At 40.1% G+C, this 18,221-nt stretch overlaps 2 pseudogenes; one reads left to right on the top strand and one right to left on the bottom strand.

Moving 5' to 3' along the window:
- Positions 1-447: 447 nt before the first annotated feature.
- On the bottom strand, positions 448-655 carry LOC112625379 (annotated as a pseudogene).
- A 16,243-nt stretch (positions 656-16,898) lies between these two features.
- On the top strand, positions 16,899-17,752 carry LOC112625233 (annotated as a pseudogene).
- Positions 17,753-18,221: the final 469 nt, after the last annotated feature.

Below are 18,221 nucleotides of genomic sequence, written 5' to 3'. Positions count from 1 at the left end.
CGCCGGGTAAGAGAGGGACAGAACAATAGGTTCTGTGAGTTCGAGAAGCAGAGGTTGCCCTCACTGGGTGGGTGGTAAGAGCATCAGTCCTGAGCAGCACATAACTCAGAGAGAAGTGATAGATTCGTGTGGAATGTGCACATAACAAAGGGCGTAAAGCAAGAGCAAATTATAAGTGCACTTGAATCACCCAGTGTGCTGAGGATTTTTCCTGCCAACAAGATTCCACTATTGAAAAGCCACACGCCTGGTGGATTTCCTGATCAAATCCAGAACACTAAGTAACACGAACTAACAAAATGATATAACCCAAACCAGACTCCACCAGGCGATTAGCTGACTGAATCAATCAGAAAACAAGGAGTTTTTTCACCCTTTTAATTAAAATAATTAATTTTGTTGTTTGAATTAAAAAGAATTTTAATACAGTTAAATCATTGTGCCAATTTATTCCAGCTCTTTCACTGCCAAAACTGGGGACAGAGGCTGCTTCAGTTTCTCTGCCTTCTCTTTGTGATGACCAAGGTATAAAGGTATCTGTTGCACTGAACTTGTAGCTTCACATTACTCTTATATGTCTTGATCCTGAGTTATTTGGCATCCTTTTGTCGACTGTGAGCAGAAAGTCCTTGATTTTCTTAATTTTGAGAGGCATGGCGACAAGACAGGGCCTGCACCAGCAGTGCCAGGGAAACACCCTTTTCCCCCTTTCATAAGAGTGTTTAAAAAACATCAAGATTCTCCTTTGCTCTGTATTTCATTTCAAAGTCACAAAGCAAGAAAATTGACTCTGACTAATATTAATTCTACTCTTTTTTGCTGCCTACACTGGCGATGTTCTTATATTTATTTCATTTTCCATTCACCTGACAAGCCCCTGGCAGTCTCTGTGGATGGTTTTGAAGTCAGCTGCCTGGTTACTATATCTCAGACTCACACACAGGTAACAGCCTAAGAAAAGCTTTGCACTGATGAGTGAAAGGCCCACTTTGGACCCTCATATCCCAGCATCGTGAGAGCAGGGTGCCCCTCGGAGCCCCGGTGACCCGACAGGGATGTCCAACCACCACAACAGAACTTGCCAGGACCTCCTTGGCTCTGAGGATTCATGATTGGCTTTGACACTGGGTGGAGGATGGTCAAAAGCCCTTCAAAAATCAGTCTCCTAGGGAAACTCCATTGTCTTTCATCTATTCTAGCCCAGTGTTTTCCAGACTGCCCCCTACCAAGATAGTGACTGTCAACACTGTGTTGCTCCTAGCTCCTCATACTTTAAATGGTGGTGGAGGAGAAGCTGAATCTAAGTTCTTCACACACACACATAGATATATATGCATTTTAATTAAAAGATTTTTATTCTATATAATGGTGAATCCTAAATCTATTAATCATTGGATTCCTTTGATCACATAAGGTGGTTTTTCAAAAAATATCAGTTCCTAGGATCCCAATCCTAGCATCTCAATCTAAGACCCCAGCCTGAAACTCGGGGCCTGGGATCAAACTCAGCAATGTGGAATTTTAGTGCCCCCCAGATGATTCTAATAATCACCAATATTTATGAACCTGAGACTTAATTTAGTTTTTGGTTTTTTGTTTTTTTTTTTTTTATTTAGAGACAGAGTCTCACTCGGTTGCCCAGGCTAGACTGCAGTGGAACGATCTTGGCTCACTGCAACCTCTGCCTCCCAGGTTCAAGCAATTCTTCTGCCTCAGCCTCCCAAGTAGCTGGAATTACAGATGCCCACCACCACACCTGGCTAATTTTTGTATTATTAGTAGATACAGGGTTTCGTCATGTTGGCCAGGATGGTATTGAACTCGTGACCTCTGATAATCCATCCACCTAGGCCTCCCAAAATGCTAGGATTACAGGCATGAGTCACCATGCCCAGCAGTTTAGTTATTTATTAACCAAATATTTTAAAATGTATCTTTGGAAATTCCATTTAGAACATATTGCTTGCACTTCACTCCTGATTCCAATACTTTACCACGTCACACGATCTCGTTCCCCTTTCTTCAAATACATCGTTTACAGTTGTGGCAAATAGAGCCCTGAGAAAGGATTCCTTTAGCTCCCTTTTTACTAAACTTGTGGGATAACATAACTCTTTAAATAAAAAAGAAATTCATAATTCTACTTTTTTACCGCAACCCAGATCATCTCCTATTATCTTAAGGAATGTTGTAAAATTTTTGAAATGAAATTCCTCTGAGTTCCTTAAATTTCTAACATTTGAAAAACACTGCTTTAGATTCAAGGAAAGAATTCAAGGCTTATCCTCCCCTGTCTCCTCTACCCACCCTCCTACCCTCGCCCCATCTCAGAGCCACTCCTGTGGAGGACTGTATTCTTTTCCATCGAGGTCCAGTCGAGAAAATGGACACCACACTAGGTATTTTAACAGAGGGAATTTGATATGGGAAATGTATTACAGAGGTTGAAAGGCTAAAAAGCAAAAAGAGGCACTAAGATAACAGAGATAGAAGGAAGCAACTACCACTCTTGGGGAAGAGGTTGGAGTTTCCAGAACTGTAAGTTGGATGAGAACCTCATAGAGCAGGGACCCATGTCTTGAGGTGGGGCCGCTGCCAAGTCATTGCTGATACATCAGGAGCTTGTAGGACAAGTGTCCTGGATCTGGGGCTCTGACCTCCGAGGGAGGCGCTAGCTGGAGGCCACTGCTCTTCAGATAGATTGCAGTGAGGTTCTAAGAGCAAGGAAAGAAACTGAAGACAGAAGATGACTACTGCTGCCCAGAGAAAGGCCACTGATAGGGTGACACCTAGAAACAGCAAGCAAACAGGAAGAAGGAAAATCCCTGTCCCGCCTGCAGCCCAGAGTCCCCATAGGGCATCCTAAGAGGAAGTTCACCGACCAGAGCAAAATACACTTTTCAGAGTCTTGGCCCTTGCATCGCAGAGCAGAGTGTACAGGGCAGTGTCACTGAGATTCATCCAGCACAGGATCAGACAATCTCTTGGGTCAGAAGAGCAGCAGAACTTGGCATTGGCAGACACAACAAGGTTAAAAGCTTCTGTTTACATGACTATGTTTTTTTGGAAGGTCAAATACATTTGGGAAAACTATCTTTATAATTTGGAGTATCACAAAGCCTATTAGCATATCAAAGGATCAGAGAAGTCTTGCAGTAAAGGAAACTGCTTTATTTTGTTTAATTATTTCTAAAATTTATTCAGTGTGAATCCCTTCCCCACTCACACACACATATAATATTCCTCAGAACATGCAAACTGTTCTAAATGCTGCTCTATAAAAAGTTACTAAAGTCCAAACTGCTTTTGTTGGTTTGCTTCTAAAGCTAGGAAAAAGAGAAAGAATATGTATATTAAATGAAATCAAATAATTGGGAAGAAAAACAGAATATCTGCAAAGTATTAAATCCAATTATGTTTTTTCATGCTTTCTGATATCTGTAAAGGGGAGATCCTCCTCTGCCCTTTACCACACCATTAGAGAAAAAAATTCCTCATGTAATCCTCAGATAAATCATGAACCACAAGCTATAACAAAGACCACCAGCTTCAACGAAATCTAAGAGAACAAGGTAGTGTTACATGAATCTGCACAAATAAATCATCACACAGCACTCCGAGATGCCCAGCTGCCTTAAACGTATAGGGTAGCTTGAAAATTATACTGCGGGGCAAAGAGTGGCTGTATTTCTACTCAAGAAGGTAAAAAGAAACTCTACTCTCTCCCTTTCTATACCTTTTAGGACTATGGTTACTTTCCACTCCCTCCATGCTTGCCTCAGGCAAGAGGAGGCACCTGACAGAACCGAAACCTAGAGTGTGGCACATGGTAAACTCTGGGGAGCTGGGCTGGAAGGTCATGTAGACACAGGGGCTGAGGCCAGCATTCAGCAGATATAGGTGAATGGGTAGAAAGAGTTATCCACAAAGACAGATACTGAGATAAAAGGAATGACCAGGATGGAGGGGGTGGGGAGAGAGAGGAGAGGAGGAAGAATGAGGAGAAGGGAGGAGAGGGAGGAGAAGGAGGAGTAAGACGAGGAAGAGGAGGAGGAATCTCCCTTTTATCGATGTCAGGAAACATGAAAGAAGATAAAAGGAAGGAAGGAAGGAAGGAAGGAAGGAAGGAAGGAAGGAAGGAAGGAAGGAAGGAAGGAAGGAAGGAAAGAAAGACGGACCTGTAAAGTATATAGAAAGAGGGAGGGAGGAGGGAAAAAATTACTGCTGGCTGATTTTCCAGATCCCATGATACCAGCTTTAAATTCTTCCTACTCAACTAGAATGCTTCATTTGACAACATCACAATGTGCAACCACTATATGTATCCTCATCAAGTTATGCTAATCTGGCTTTTACCTCTGAGTTGGATTTTGTCCGTGAAGACAAGTGATTCCTGTCTGGAAATCTGGAAGTTTCTTAAGCAAACAGTTTGAATTGATTTTATTTATTTAATTGACTATTCCATTCCTTATCAAAAAACAGGTACCAAAAAGTTCCAAACAGTTGAATGTGGATGAAAGTAACCATCACATGTCTTCAACACACCTCCTTGCATGGTGATGTACTACCTACAGACCTGGCATGACATGAATTCATACTATGATAAAATATCAAGGCCTAGTTCTAGTGCTAAGAAACTTTCAGTCCCATTCACTGGGAAGATGATCAGACAGAAGACCCTGGAAGTTTTGCCTACTATACTCACATAACAAAGGACAGACATTCCTGGGGCAGGGATGGGAGAAACCAAACTCTAGTTAAATATCTATAGTTCAAGGCATTAAAATTTGCTATTAAAGCCCTAGCATAGTCTCTTTTATTGGATCGGGCGTCACTTTACAGGCAAAGCAATACCTCTGACTATTGCCCCAACCAGCTTCCAATCACAGACTCCTTTAAAGGTGACTTATGAACAGGTACTTATATTTGTGTTTTTTGCCTTAGAGTACACCACATCTTCTACCTTCTAAATTCACTGGCTTTGTCGTGCTTTACTTTCATTGGATTCTTGCTGTTTCTACCCTTTTGGAATTAATCAGTCTGTTTTCCAAACTCACTTTCAGTTGGAGTACAGACTGAAACTTCCCTCTGCCTGCTGGTCCACAGTCAAAGGCCAGGAGGCCTGCCCACTACCATGCTCAGTTCCCCTGCTTGAACCCCAGCCTATGCCACAGGAAGTGGTCCCTCAAATAACATGCAGTACCCCCTTGCCCATCAGTAGAACTGTTTGCCTTTTCTCTTTAACAGTTTTAAACATACTTCTTTTCTTCTTAAAAATTATTTTAGATGCCAGTGGTACATGTGCAAGTTCGTCACATGGGTATACTGCATCATGCTGGGGTTTGGGCTTCTACTGAACCCATCACCCAAATCATGAACATTGTACCCACTAGGTAGTTTAAGTAGTTTTTCAACTCTTGCCCTTTTGGAGTCCTTACTGTCTATCATTTTCATCTTTGTAAACATGCTTATTTTCTAGTCTTTCTCTAAATGAGGATCTAATTATATTGACTGCTTTTCTGATGACTCTAGATTGTTTTTCCCTGTATTTTGTCTCTCTCTCTCTCTCTTTTTTTTTTTTTTTTTTTTGAGACAGGGCCTCACTCTGTCACCCAGGCTGGAGTACAGTGGCATGATCATGGCTTACCATAGCATCTACCTCCCAGGCTTAGGTGATTCTCTCACTTCAGCCTCCCAAGTAGCTGGGACTACAGGTACATGCCACTATACCTGGCTAATTTTTGTATATTTTGTGGAGACATGCTGTCTCTACATGTTTCAGCATGTTGCCCAGGCAGGTCTCAAACTCCTGGGCAAAAGTGATCCTCCTGCCTGAGCCTCCTAAAGTGTTGGGATTACAGGCATATGCCAGTATCTGCCTTTCCTGTATTTTGTAATTTAGAATTGTGAGTTCGTGTTGGGTGGGACTTTACCTACAGGATTCCTATGCAACCTAGGTTGAAAATAAGTCTTCCTAGAGAAGGCTTTTAGTCACTCATATTAGGAGGCACCAGTATTGTTATCAACCCGAGAATGCTTTTTACATTATTTTGTGGAGAATCTAGGTCATCCAGATAGTATAAACTCAAACTCTAAATCTGAGTGAGAGCAGCCTAGGGTTCAGGTTTCTAATATCCTCAGGATTTTCCTTTGCTTCCTCTTTTCCTAGTAGATCAGGCCAAGCGCAAAAGTTTGTCTCCTAATGGAAGAGGATGAACATTTTCCGTTCTCCTGCTTCACAGATCTACAGTAATTCAAAAGTTCTTTATTTAAGGGTCTTAAGTCTAAATTTCTGCCTTTCACAGGTCCAAAGATTTGTCTCCTGTACTTTCATGGCCATTAAAATCCAAACCCATTGTTAACTATACTGACAAAAAACTAAACCCCCAGCCATCAAATGATCAGTTTGCAGGGTATTTTCCTTACTTTCTTTGTAGCATTTAAAAGCATGCTTGTTATATTTTAGCTTATGTAAGTGATTTATAGTAAGAGAGCTTTCAGATGACCTTAGCCACATTGCTAGAAATCAAAGCTAATGTTATTTTTCATGTATTTATACTTTGAACATTTTTGTTCTTATTATATGTCAGGATTCCTTTGGATGTGGAGTCACTTCTGGAAATGGACTGGTTTGATAACCACATTTGATTCCTTATGGACTTACATTGAAAATGTCTTCTTAAGCAAAGTGAAAAGAAAATTTGTGCGATTATGTGCCCGTCTCAATCAACAATACAATCCATATGGAGAGAGCAGCTCCTTCTGCTCACCCCTCACGAACATGGTTCGAAATTTTCTCAGGATGGGTTCAGTGGCTCATTCCTATAATCACACGCTTTGGGAAGCTAAGGTAGGAAGATCACTTGAGGCCAGGAGTTAGAGACCAGGTTGCACAACATAGCAAGACCCTGTCTCTACATAAAAAATAAAATAAAATTAGCCAGGCATGGTGGTATGGGCCTATAGTCCCAACTACTCAGGAGGCTAAAGTGAGAGGATTGCTTGAGCCCGAGAGTTTGAAAGTTTGAAGCTATGGTAAGCTATGATGGCACCACTGCACTCCGACCTGGGTGACAGAGCAAGGTTTTGTCTCAAAAATTGTTTTTTCTCATACTCTCCAAAACAAAATAGAGAGTATGAATGGTTTCTTACTAGAAAGGTTTCTGGAAATCAGCTTTGCAAAAATAAAAAGAAAGGAACAACCCCATTCTCAAAGAAATCCAGCTCTCCCTGGCGAAATCAGGATTTACACCTTAATTCTAATATTTGGAATTCTTCTTTCCATTTTCTATTTTTCTTTGGTATGACTTTAATAGAAATCTTTGAGTGGGAACATTACAAGATCATGTCTTTACGCACCAAAATTAACTTTCAATTTGATCAATTTAGTCAAACCCAACAATATATTTTTAAAAGTATATTATTTTACTGAATTGAGTAATAATAATTAGAGGGATTCTTTAGAAAAAAAATAAGAGTGATGTTGGAAAAGTGAGTAAGGGAATGCAAATTTATATGTTGGTTAGGGTATTCAGAAGGTTTTATGATTTTTGAATTTTAGCAATGCGATTTCTATCAAAATTTTATGGATCTTCCTAAAAAAGGTATTGTTTACCCTCTATTTTACATCTAATGTACTGGTTACATCCACCACATAATAGATGGTGGACACCTATTTTCCTGGTTACCCATGCAGTCAGAGAGTATTTGGATCTAGCCTAAATTCTTCCTTCTGCAATTAAAATGTATTTCCTCTGGCCCTATTCTTAATGGAGATCAGATTCTTACAAACAACCCTCCTCTTCTTGAAGTCTCCCCTCTTTTTCATGCATTCCACTGCATTGCCTTAGGTGTACAGCCTCCAAGAAGGATGTCCTGAAGGGGAGAGTTCAAGATCAAATGATATGTCTCTCTTCATGAACTAACAAATGTAATGTTCTGCTTTCTGGTTATATTAACAGTGAGAATTTCTCTTTGAATAACACATGGAAGCCTAAGGTGCCGCAGAAAGTGTATCATTTTAAATCCCACAGTGGCTTCAAACTGTTACTCTAGTAAACATTTCCCCAGCAATGCTGTTTGTTGAATAATTACAGTTTGAGTTTTTCTGTCATCAAAATCAAAGAAAAAGTTCTGACTATTTCTGACACTAATTATATTGTTCAAGGGTAAAGTGTGATTCCATTTCTGTCTCCCTTTGACACAAAGCTCAAGAGGTAAGTAGATATATTGACCTGGTCTGGGAAAAGCAAGGTCTTCACTGGGGCCAATGGGCATTAGCTACTTGCCCTGGAAATCAGTGGGAAGCTGGAAAGATGAAAGCAGACATGAGTGAGAGGGCCTTAGGAAGCTGAGGGAGTTGTGTTTGCCTGCCTGCTCAGGTTGGACGTGGGGACATAAATGGAAATGGGGTAATTTTCCTGGAAGAAGATCTGATGGATGATAAAACAGCACAAGTTGGGAGGGAGGGGACAAGATGCCCAGAGAGCAGGTGGTAGAAAACAGACAAGGACCCAGGAGGAAAGGAAAGATTTCCCACTTTTTAACAGCTACTACAACCGAAACTCTGGTCCAAGGGCCAGATATGCCAAGAAAAGGCCGTTACCCATAGAGGTGTTGGAGGTGTTGGCTGTCCAGTCCATGAGGGTGCCTGGCCAGGTCAGCAAGTGCAGCTAAGATTCAGTCTGCGCTCCTCCTACCAGGCTGTGTGCCATGGAGCTGCACCGTGTCTGACCAGCAAAAGGTGCCTCTTCCCCTAGGCTATATGTGGCCCTATGCAAGAAATTATTATCTCAAGATCATGGCATTCGCATTGGACTCTCAGACAGGAGGCAGAATAAAAAGACCTTTGGTCATCATACGATTAGAAAGCGGTACTTTATACACATGATGGTTCTATGCTTTTGAGATTCTTTTTGTTTTTCTTCAGTTTTTCCTTTACCTTTTGTTGCTAGTGTTGAAAAGTCCCTTTTGTTGAGCTAAAGAAGAAATGCATTTCTTGTTTTTGATTTTTCCACATTGAAACCAAATTTCAAGAGGAAAATCAAACCACACACAAACTGTATGAACTGCTAGACAGCAGATAGGCAGAAATACATGGCAGTGATGTGCTACGGCTCACGAATTAGTCAGATCAACATGTGAAGCCCAGCTTTGCTGTGCAAATGGGGCAAACTAACTTCCTAAGTCTCATTTTCCTCACTGGAAAAGTCGTTCAACAGATTTTTACCAGGCAGGGCCTGGCACTGTTTTAGCATTCCCACATTAGCGTCTATATGCTCATGAAGATTAAATTCTAGATTAGGGTGGTAAAAAGGGGGAAAGACAGACAACGCTAAAAAATTCATATAATTTAATTTGCAAAATCCTCCTCCTCACAATTACATCAGTATGCATTTCTCTTTTGCATTTCTTGATATCTTATTAGCCAGAGAGCCATTGATCTGCAAGGGTAGCAGGGAGAGATCAAAGTAAGGCATCAGGAATGCAAAGTTATTTAAAGAGTTAATATTTAGTTTCTGACATCCAAATAAGCTTTCCAAATCAACAGCAAGATAATAATTCTTGACGCCAGGTGAGGTGCCTCACATCTGTAATCTCAGCACTTTAGGAGGCCCAGGCAGGAGGACTGCTTGAGCCCAGGAGTTCAAGACCAGCGTGGGAAACACAGCGAGACCTTATCTCCACGAGTACTAATTTTTTAAAAGTTAGCTGGGTGTGGAGGAGCACACATGTACTCCCAGCTACTTGAGAGGCTGGGGTGGGAGGATCATTTGAGCCCAGGCAGTTGAGGCTGCCTTGAGCCGTGATCGTGCCACCACACTCCAGCCTGGGCAACAAAGCAAGACCCCGTCTCAATAAAATAAAAATAAATAGGACCTGCTGACTAGATCACAGATTTTATGTACACTGCACATCCACATATACTTACACCTGGAGTAGGGATGTGGACATGCAGTGGACGGAGTTGAAAGTGCAAGAAGTCGGGGAGGGGAGGAGAAGAGGAAATCAGACACCAGTGGTTTTTTTCTCTGCTTCATTTTCTGGGACCCAATCTCAAACATCCGGATGAATGAGGAGAAACCTGGGCACGTTGGGGTTTGTGGCTCACTTCCACAGTTGTAGTACAGACAGGCTACCAAACAGGGCTGCCAGGTAAACAACAGGAAGCCCAGTTACATTTGAATTTCAAGTAAACAATAAATAATTTTTAGTATAACTGTGTCCCATGCAATATTTGGGATATACATTTTTTTCACCGTTTCTCTGAAATTCAAATGTAACTGGACTTCCTATATTTTTACTTGTGAAATCTGGCACACTTACCCCAGGAGAACTGTTAGCTTGGGGCATCAGCCCCCCATGGCATGGGCATGATGGCACGGAAGTGACAGTGGGAGTGTTGACAGCTAGGCCTAAGGAAGCATTCTTGCTTGATGTGTGGAGTTCTTGGATTGTCTGGCCCATTGTAAGTGCCCAATAAATATCACCTATTACTATCATTATAGCAATCAGTGAAACACCCTCTTATGTCCCTGGAGACATGGGAGCAGGAGAGGGAGAAGAATGCAGTAGGCAAGAATAGAAGAAATGAGCTAATATTATTCCATGAGTAAATTGGCACTGGCAAGGCTCCCATTGGATAAAAGATTGATGAGGCATTCTGGTGTCAGGAATGAATGTTCAGAATCCAGCCCTCATGCTGATCAGAGAGTCTCATTGGGCCCTGGCCAGGGGACTAAAAGAATGCAGAGCTCTAACAGCACAAAGAACTATAGGCCTGGAAATATAGTAGTCCATCATACCTCCCCCCTAGGGAAAACAGGAAGAGATCCAGTATACGTGTGAGAGACACAGAGTGGATATCTTTTAAAATAAGTGGGGTGAATTAGGTTTACTGCATTGGAAAACTACTGGAAAGCCAGCTATCAATTAAAATGACCAGAAAATTCCTTGCTGTTGAATCAAACTCAAGAAAAGCATACAGTGATCTTTTTGAACAGCTTTGCCTTCTGAATTTATGGCAAAATCCCCCTAATTAGTAATGTGAAGCCTTGGAAAATGAAAAGAATGTCCTAAAACCAAATTAAAAAGGCAAAATGGTGGTCATGAAATTGACAACTTACTGGTAACTCTGTCTCTTTTGCCCTGTGAAAATGTGCTTTTACTTATGGATTACTCAGCCTTAAATTTTTCCAGTGATGTTACAGAACCGTGAAAGTATTTCCACACCAGCATATTCTTGTCTTTAAGAAGTCATAAAGTGTATATGCAATCTTTTTCCTGACAATTGGCATAGGAACTTGGAAAGTTAGCAGAAATAGATGATGACTGGCAATTTCTATATAGCATCTTGTTGTGCTTTGGTTTACAAAGTCATTGAACATGATGGGCTTCACACTTTATTTTATTTTTTTATTATTTTATTTTATTTTATTTTAGTTATTTTGAGATGAAGTCTCGCTCTTTCACCCAGGCTGGCATGATCTTGGCTCACTGCAACCTCTGTCTCCTGGGTTCAAGCAATTCTCCTGTCTCAGCCTCCCGAGTAGCTGCGATTACAGGCCCATGCCACCATGCCCAGCTAATTTTTGTATTTTTAGTAGAGACAGAGTTTCACCATGTTGGCCAGGCTGATCACTAACTCCTGACCTCAGGAGATCCACCAACCTTGGCCTCCCAAAGTGCTGGGATTACAGGCATGAGCCACTGCGCCCAGCCTAGCTTCACACGTTTCTTAAGCACAGTATAGTAGAAAATGGCCTTGCATATTGTATGGTCCAGAAGGTAGTCCTACATCAGTTGAGCAATGATCTGCGCCAATCAAACACATCCTGGCCTGACATATCCAAGGTTTATATGATCTACTTTTAATAAGGCTACTGTGGGTTAGAAGAAACAGCTAATAATATTTTTTATTTCTAAGTGACATGTTGACACACAATGGAATTATCTATTTGTAATAGGCTGAATTGTTGCCTTGTAAATTCTTATATCAGTTTTGCCATTTTGAGAATAAATACAATTTCTATTTTGTTAAGAAATTAGACTAATCCAAATAGCTGAATGATAATAGTATGAAGCCCCACAGAGCATGGCTAAATAAGGCGTGTATGTTGTCCTTATGTATCTGAAGTTTTTGTGGTCTGCTCAAGTTTTTCCCTAAAAACTTCCCTCAATATGAGACTGTATGTTAAGGTTCTGATATGATTTGACTGTCCCCTCCAAAATCATGTTAAAATTTAATTGCTATCATAACAGTATTGACCAGAGGCACCTTTGAGAGATAATCAGGTCCTGAAGGCTCTGCCTGCGTAAGTAGATTTATGCTGTTATTGTGGGAGTGGGTTACTTATCACAGGAGTGTGCTCCTGATGAAAGAGTAAGTATTTTCTATTCTTTCTCTGTCTCTTGCATTTGTCACTTGCCCTTCTGCTTTCTGCCATGGGATGACACAACAAGGAGGCCCTCCTCAATGGCTGAGCAGATACTAGTACTATGCCTTTGGACTTCCCTGACTCCAGAACCATAAGCCAAATAAACATCTTTTCTTTATAAATTACCCAGTCTGTAATACTCTGTTGTGGCACCAGAAAATGGACTAAGACAGGTTCCATTGGAGGTATTACAGTCACAGCAAAATGCTATAAGGAAAAAATTTTTTAAAAAATTGAAAATAAAAGAGATAAAAGACCAAAAAAAAAAGGAAATTATACTATATGAAAGTATTTTATTCACAATAAGTTTACAAATATAAGGTTTTCTTATTATTAATCATTTAAACTAAATTTCAAATTTAGAATAATTTCTTCAGATTACCTTTATTTTAACTTTTTTAGCAAACGCTTTCTTTATCAACCATGCAAGTGAATGTGCTAAACCGATTAGGGAAGACTGGATAAAGTACTGAAATGGTAAAGCAATTTTTCTTGATAACATTGTTTCATTTCAATAAAATTATCTATAGGGCCAACTAAGTTTTTGGCCTCTAGAAGAACAATAATGACTTGAAGATATAGTTAATGTATGAACTTAGATTTGTATATCTTAGATGAAGCCTTATCTTTGCATTAAAAACATCTTAAAAAGACATTTACTAAGCAACATTGTTGGTGATAAATCAACTCTGTAAGCATTAAGTGTGTTATTAAAAATATTTGAAACTAACAAAGTCACTTTTTAAAGAAAATGTACACTTAGTATATTAATAGTTAAGTTTTTTTTTTCTTAGCCAGTTCAATGTCATGAGGTTCATAGTAGTTTCTTCACAATTATATTATGGAGAAAAACAGGTGAATCATGAATCACTGAAGTCTCCTTCAGCGTAGCTGAAACACCCATCCAAAGAGAAAACATAATCCTTGGAGACTGCTTTTTATAAAACAGTAAATTCCAAGACCCTACAGAGAAAATGTGAGTTTAGATAATCTTTCACAGGCAATTTTTTCCTTTTGTTTCCAGCTTTATTGAAAAGGTAATTTTTAATTGTCCAGGGTTATAATTATAGCAATTAAAATATAAAATGAAAAGCCAAGATACTGATAATGATTGGTATCATATATGGTCATAGTCATGATAAAACTTTATCAATTCAAGTTACTAGATTAGACAAAATGTTAATCTTCTGTCCCTTTTCAAATGGTTTTTAGCATCAGATAGAATCATACTACTAAATTCCACTATACAAAGGTCTCTTGTTTAGCAATATAGAATCACTGTTTTCTTCATTATCCTTCCTTTGAAGGATAATCTAAAGATGTGTCCACCAGTAAGGATCAATGGAAATCGGTGAAATTCGAATGAACACTTATTACAATTCTGGTAAAAGTAAGGATGGGAAGGGATGTGAAGTGAGTGGCTACAGTTAGTGCAAAATACATGACCCTGAATATAGAAGCCACTCTATAAATCCTTAATTAAATAATTAGGGACTTAATTAATTTTTGCCTTCTGGCCATTATCACATCTAATCAAAAGTTGATTATAACTATTACACCATGTGAAGCTACTCATGATCATAAGTTATATTTTTAAAAAGCACCGGGAAAATTAATGACCACTTAAAATACACACAACTTGATTATTCCAGTCTCACAAAACCTTTGGAAACCACAGCTGTTGATAATGTTTTTGATTTGCCAGATCCTGTAATAGTCCACTGACTTTGCCTTGAACGTGGCATTTGTGCCATATTAACGTCTGGCAAGCTTAATCTTTGCTAACCACTGGCAAATGTGAACATACTATAAAATATATAAACATGTTTCGGCCAAAGTCATTATCAGGTATGTATTTGCTTGGATTTGACTAAGAAACCTCTAATTTGTTCATGTGCACTTGGCATATTTACATTCTGTGTGATGATCATGCTTGCAATTTATATACTACGTGTCTGACAGCCAACGAAAGCTCTAAGTGCTATCGAGGAAGAAAAGAAAAAGGAGAGGAAGAAAAGAAAAAGAGAGGAAGAAAAAAAAATCCTATTTTACTTATTTTACTTCTGTTAGTGTGAGAATGAACTTCCATAAACTTTTAGAGGAAAGTCTTCCAACAGTGATCTTCCACATCCTCCCACCCTACCCGCCCCATACTAAAGACATTTTTGAAAAGTTGGCATATTCTCTTTCTACATCATCCCATAAGAGAATCTACCCCTGCATTTATCTGGCGACATGCCTCAGAATAGTGTAAGAACTAAGGTCTCTGGCCCTTTACCAACCCCAAGCTCAAAAAAAACATTATCTCTGATATGCCAACACAATGGAGTTCCTCAGTCTGGAAATGCACATCCTCCATTAAGGCGGCATCAAGCAAGTAGTGTGCGATTTTGAGATCATTGTTCTGTTTTGTTCATCCATGCATTTATACAAGGCTAGCAATGTGTGATACAGGGTAGAGTTTGTGCTTTAGTCTTACTTCCTCCACAGTGGGCCTCATGGAAAATTTTTCATTAAATTCCCATTTATTGACTAACTTTCCCATTTAAAAACTCAATAACCTTCCAAATATGGCATCTTACATTTATCTCACGACATGTTGTGAAGTAGAAAAGGTAGGAATTATGTGATGATTTATCATATATAATCAAAGGGAATGGTTCATTTTCAGAGCAGGACCAGAATTAGCATCTCCTCATCCTAGCTCTCCATCCAGGCCCACCCTTTGGGGTCTCGTGACAGGGAGCACATTCTATTTACTTTTCAGACCCAGGAGATGGATGCCTGTAATGAATAAAAAACACTAAACATAAACATAAAAAATATAACAAATCAGCCCCGGCTCAAACAAACCAAACCAAAACAGAGAAAAAGAAGCTTCTTCCTAAGAGTCATTTACTGTTCACGGACTCATTCGACAATTTATTGAGCTTCTACTAAGTTCTAGATGCTATCTTTGACACTGTTCACTTCAGGGAGTGAGATGACATGGGAAAGTAGCTATCACAGTGACTGATGCGTGGGGGACAATCAATAAAGTACATTTTCTTCCTTCTCAAATGTTTACCCTTGAACTAATCAATCTATCAAAATCCATATGCAATCAAAAGGAAAGTATTCGCTTCTGATCCAGAGTCATCATTCCTTTATACCTCCATATCTGTGGTTACGTACTGTGACATTTAGGCACGAGCAATCAAGCCAGAGAGAATAAACCACACTCAGGCCGAATCATGGCTTGTGATTTGTGGTTTGCTGTTTTTTTGTGGTAAAAGGGAAGAGGAAAAAGCCAGTCAAGTGTCCTGGTATTAATAGGCTTTATCAGTATATACTCCTGTGCTGCCCCAGCTCACGCACTCACGCAGACTTTGGGGAGGAGGTATTATTAATCTAAACAAATAGCTTGCGATTGAAAATAAACATTTTACTATCTTCTCTGATTATTTAAATTTAACTTCCATGTCCAAGCAATTTATACAGACAGACATAGCCTTGAAGCCAACACTTTCTGCCCTAACTTGCATCCTATTTTCTATTTGCTTTTCTTTTTTTTTTTCTCTGCTTGGCTCCCAAGACTAGGTCATATATGAAGGGGAAGCCAATCTGAGGCATCATTAATGTGTACCTTTCAGCAGTTTTCATGATCGACGCTAATGACTACCACCAAATTGTTCGTGTAGTAATCCACACTGATCACCGAGACATCTAGAATGAATAGATCCTTGCATACACAGACATAGTAGTTGTAGCTCCAAGATAATTAAAGAACTCATCTATGACCTCTACTGGTCATGTTACCAAAATACAACAGCTGCCATTCTTTCAGACATCTTTTCATTTATTAAAAAAATATTTTTCAGCCCCTACTATGTGCCAAGCATTGTTTAAAGTATTGCAGTAAACAAAACACACAAGACCCTTTCCCTCTTAAAATTCAGCAAGGGAGACATTTAAACTATAAACATGATAAGTAAGTTCATTGTAGAGTATTTTAGAAGGCAATAGGTGCTTTCTTTTTTTTTTTTTTTTTTTTTTTTTTGAGACGGAGTCTCGCTCTGTCGCCCAGGCTGGAGTGCAGTGGCGCGATCCTGGCTCACTGCAATCTCCCCCGCCTCCCGAGTTCAAGCCATTCTCCTGCCTCAGCCTCCCTAGAAGCTGGGACTACAGGCGCCTGCCACCACACCCGGCTAATTTTTTTGTGTGTGTGTGTATTTTTAGTAGAGACGGGGTTTCACCGTGTTCGCCAGGATGGTCTTGATCTCCTGACCTCGTGATCCGCCCACCTCGGCCTCCCAAAGTGCTGGGATTACAGGCTTGAGCCACCGCGCCGGGCCAATAGGTGCTTTCAAAAGGAGAAAAAAGTAGGTCAAGGTAAAGGGAATCAAAAGTACAGAAGAGGGCCCTTTTGCCCCACTAGTGCCAGGCCTGCAGATCTCCGTCGAGCCACGGACGTGGTCTCTGTTCTGCAGGATGGGGTTTATCACACTTGTTAAGAATAAGGCCTACTTTAAGAGATACCAAGTGAAATTTAGAAGATGACGAGAGGGTAAAACTGGTTACTATGCTCAGAAATGCTTAGTGATACAGTATAAAAATAAATACAACACACCCAAATACAGGATGATAGAGCTATCATTTGTTAGATTGCTTATGCCCGTACAGAGGGGAATATGATAGTCTGCTCAGCATATGCACACGAACTGCCAAAGTACGGTGTGAAGGTTGGCCTGACAAATTATGCTGCAGTGTATTGTACTGGCCTGCTGCTGGCCCGCAGGCTTCTCATGGACAAGATCTGTGAAAGCCAAGTGGAGGTGACTGGCGATGAATACAATGTGGAAAGCATTGATGATCAGTCAGGTGCCTTCACCTGCTATTTGGATGCAGGCCTTGCCAGAATACCACTGGCTATAAAGTTTTTGCACCCTGAAGGGAGCTGTGGATGGAGGTTTGTCTATCCCTCACGGTACCAAACAATTCCTTGGTTATGATTCTGAAAGCAAGGAATTTAATGCAGAAGTACACCGGAAGCACATCATGGGCCAGAGTGTTGCAGATGACATGTGCCACTTAATGGAAGAAGATGAAGATGCTTACAAAAAACAGTTCTCATAACTGCAGACATGGTGGAGGAGGTATAAAAGAAAGCTCATGCTGCTATACAAGAGAATCCAGTCTCTGAAAAAAAGCACAAGAAATAAATTAAAAAGAAGAGGTGGAACCACCCCAAAATGTCCCTTGCTCAGAAGAAAGATTGGGTAGCTCAAAAGAAGGCAAGCTCCCTCAGAGCTCAGGAACAGGCTGCCGAGAGCTAAACCAAACAGTTTTCTATGAGGATTTTTCAGATAAAGACAATAAACTTATGAACAGAAAAAAAAAAAAAAGAAGAGGTAGAGCTGGAGAAGTAGGTGGCAGAATTAAATTAGGTGTTCAGGATAAGTATCAGTGAGAGAGTGGAATTCAGCAAAGCCTTGAAGGAGGTAAGAGCCTCAGCAACTACTAACACTAGTAGGTTCTCAGATTAGTTAAATTAGATACTGTATTAGTCTGTTCTCGAATCGCTACAAGGAGCTACCCAGGACTGGGAAATTTATTAAGAAAAGAGGTTTGATTGAGTCACAGCTCCACAGACTACACAGGAAGCATGACTGGGAGGCCTCAGGAAACTTACAATCATGGCAGAAGGTGAAGGGGAAGCAGGCATGTCTTATATGGCCAGAGAAGAAAAAAGAGAGTGAAGGCGGAAGTACTACACGCTTTTAAACAACCAGATCTCATGAGAAC

Source organism: Theropithecus gelada, chromosome 5 (assembly GCF_003255815.1).
Source record: "Theropithecus gelada isolate Dixy chromosome 5, Tgel_1.0, whole genome shotgun sequence".
Classification (NCBI taxonomy): domain Eukaryota; kingdom Metazoa; phylum Chordata; class Mammalia; order Primates; family Cercopithecidae; genus Theropithecus; species Theropithecus gelada.
The sequence above is the reverse complement of the archived record's forward strand: the minus strand, read 5'-3'. Positions and strand labels throughout refer to the sequence as shown.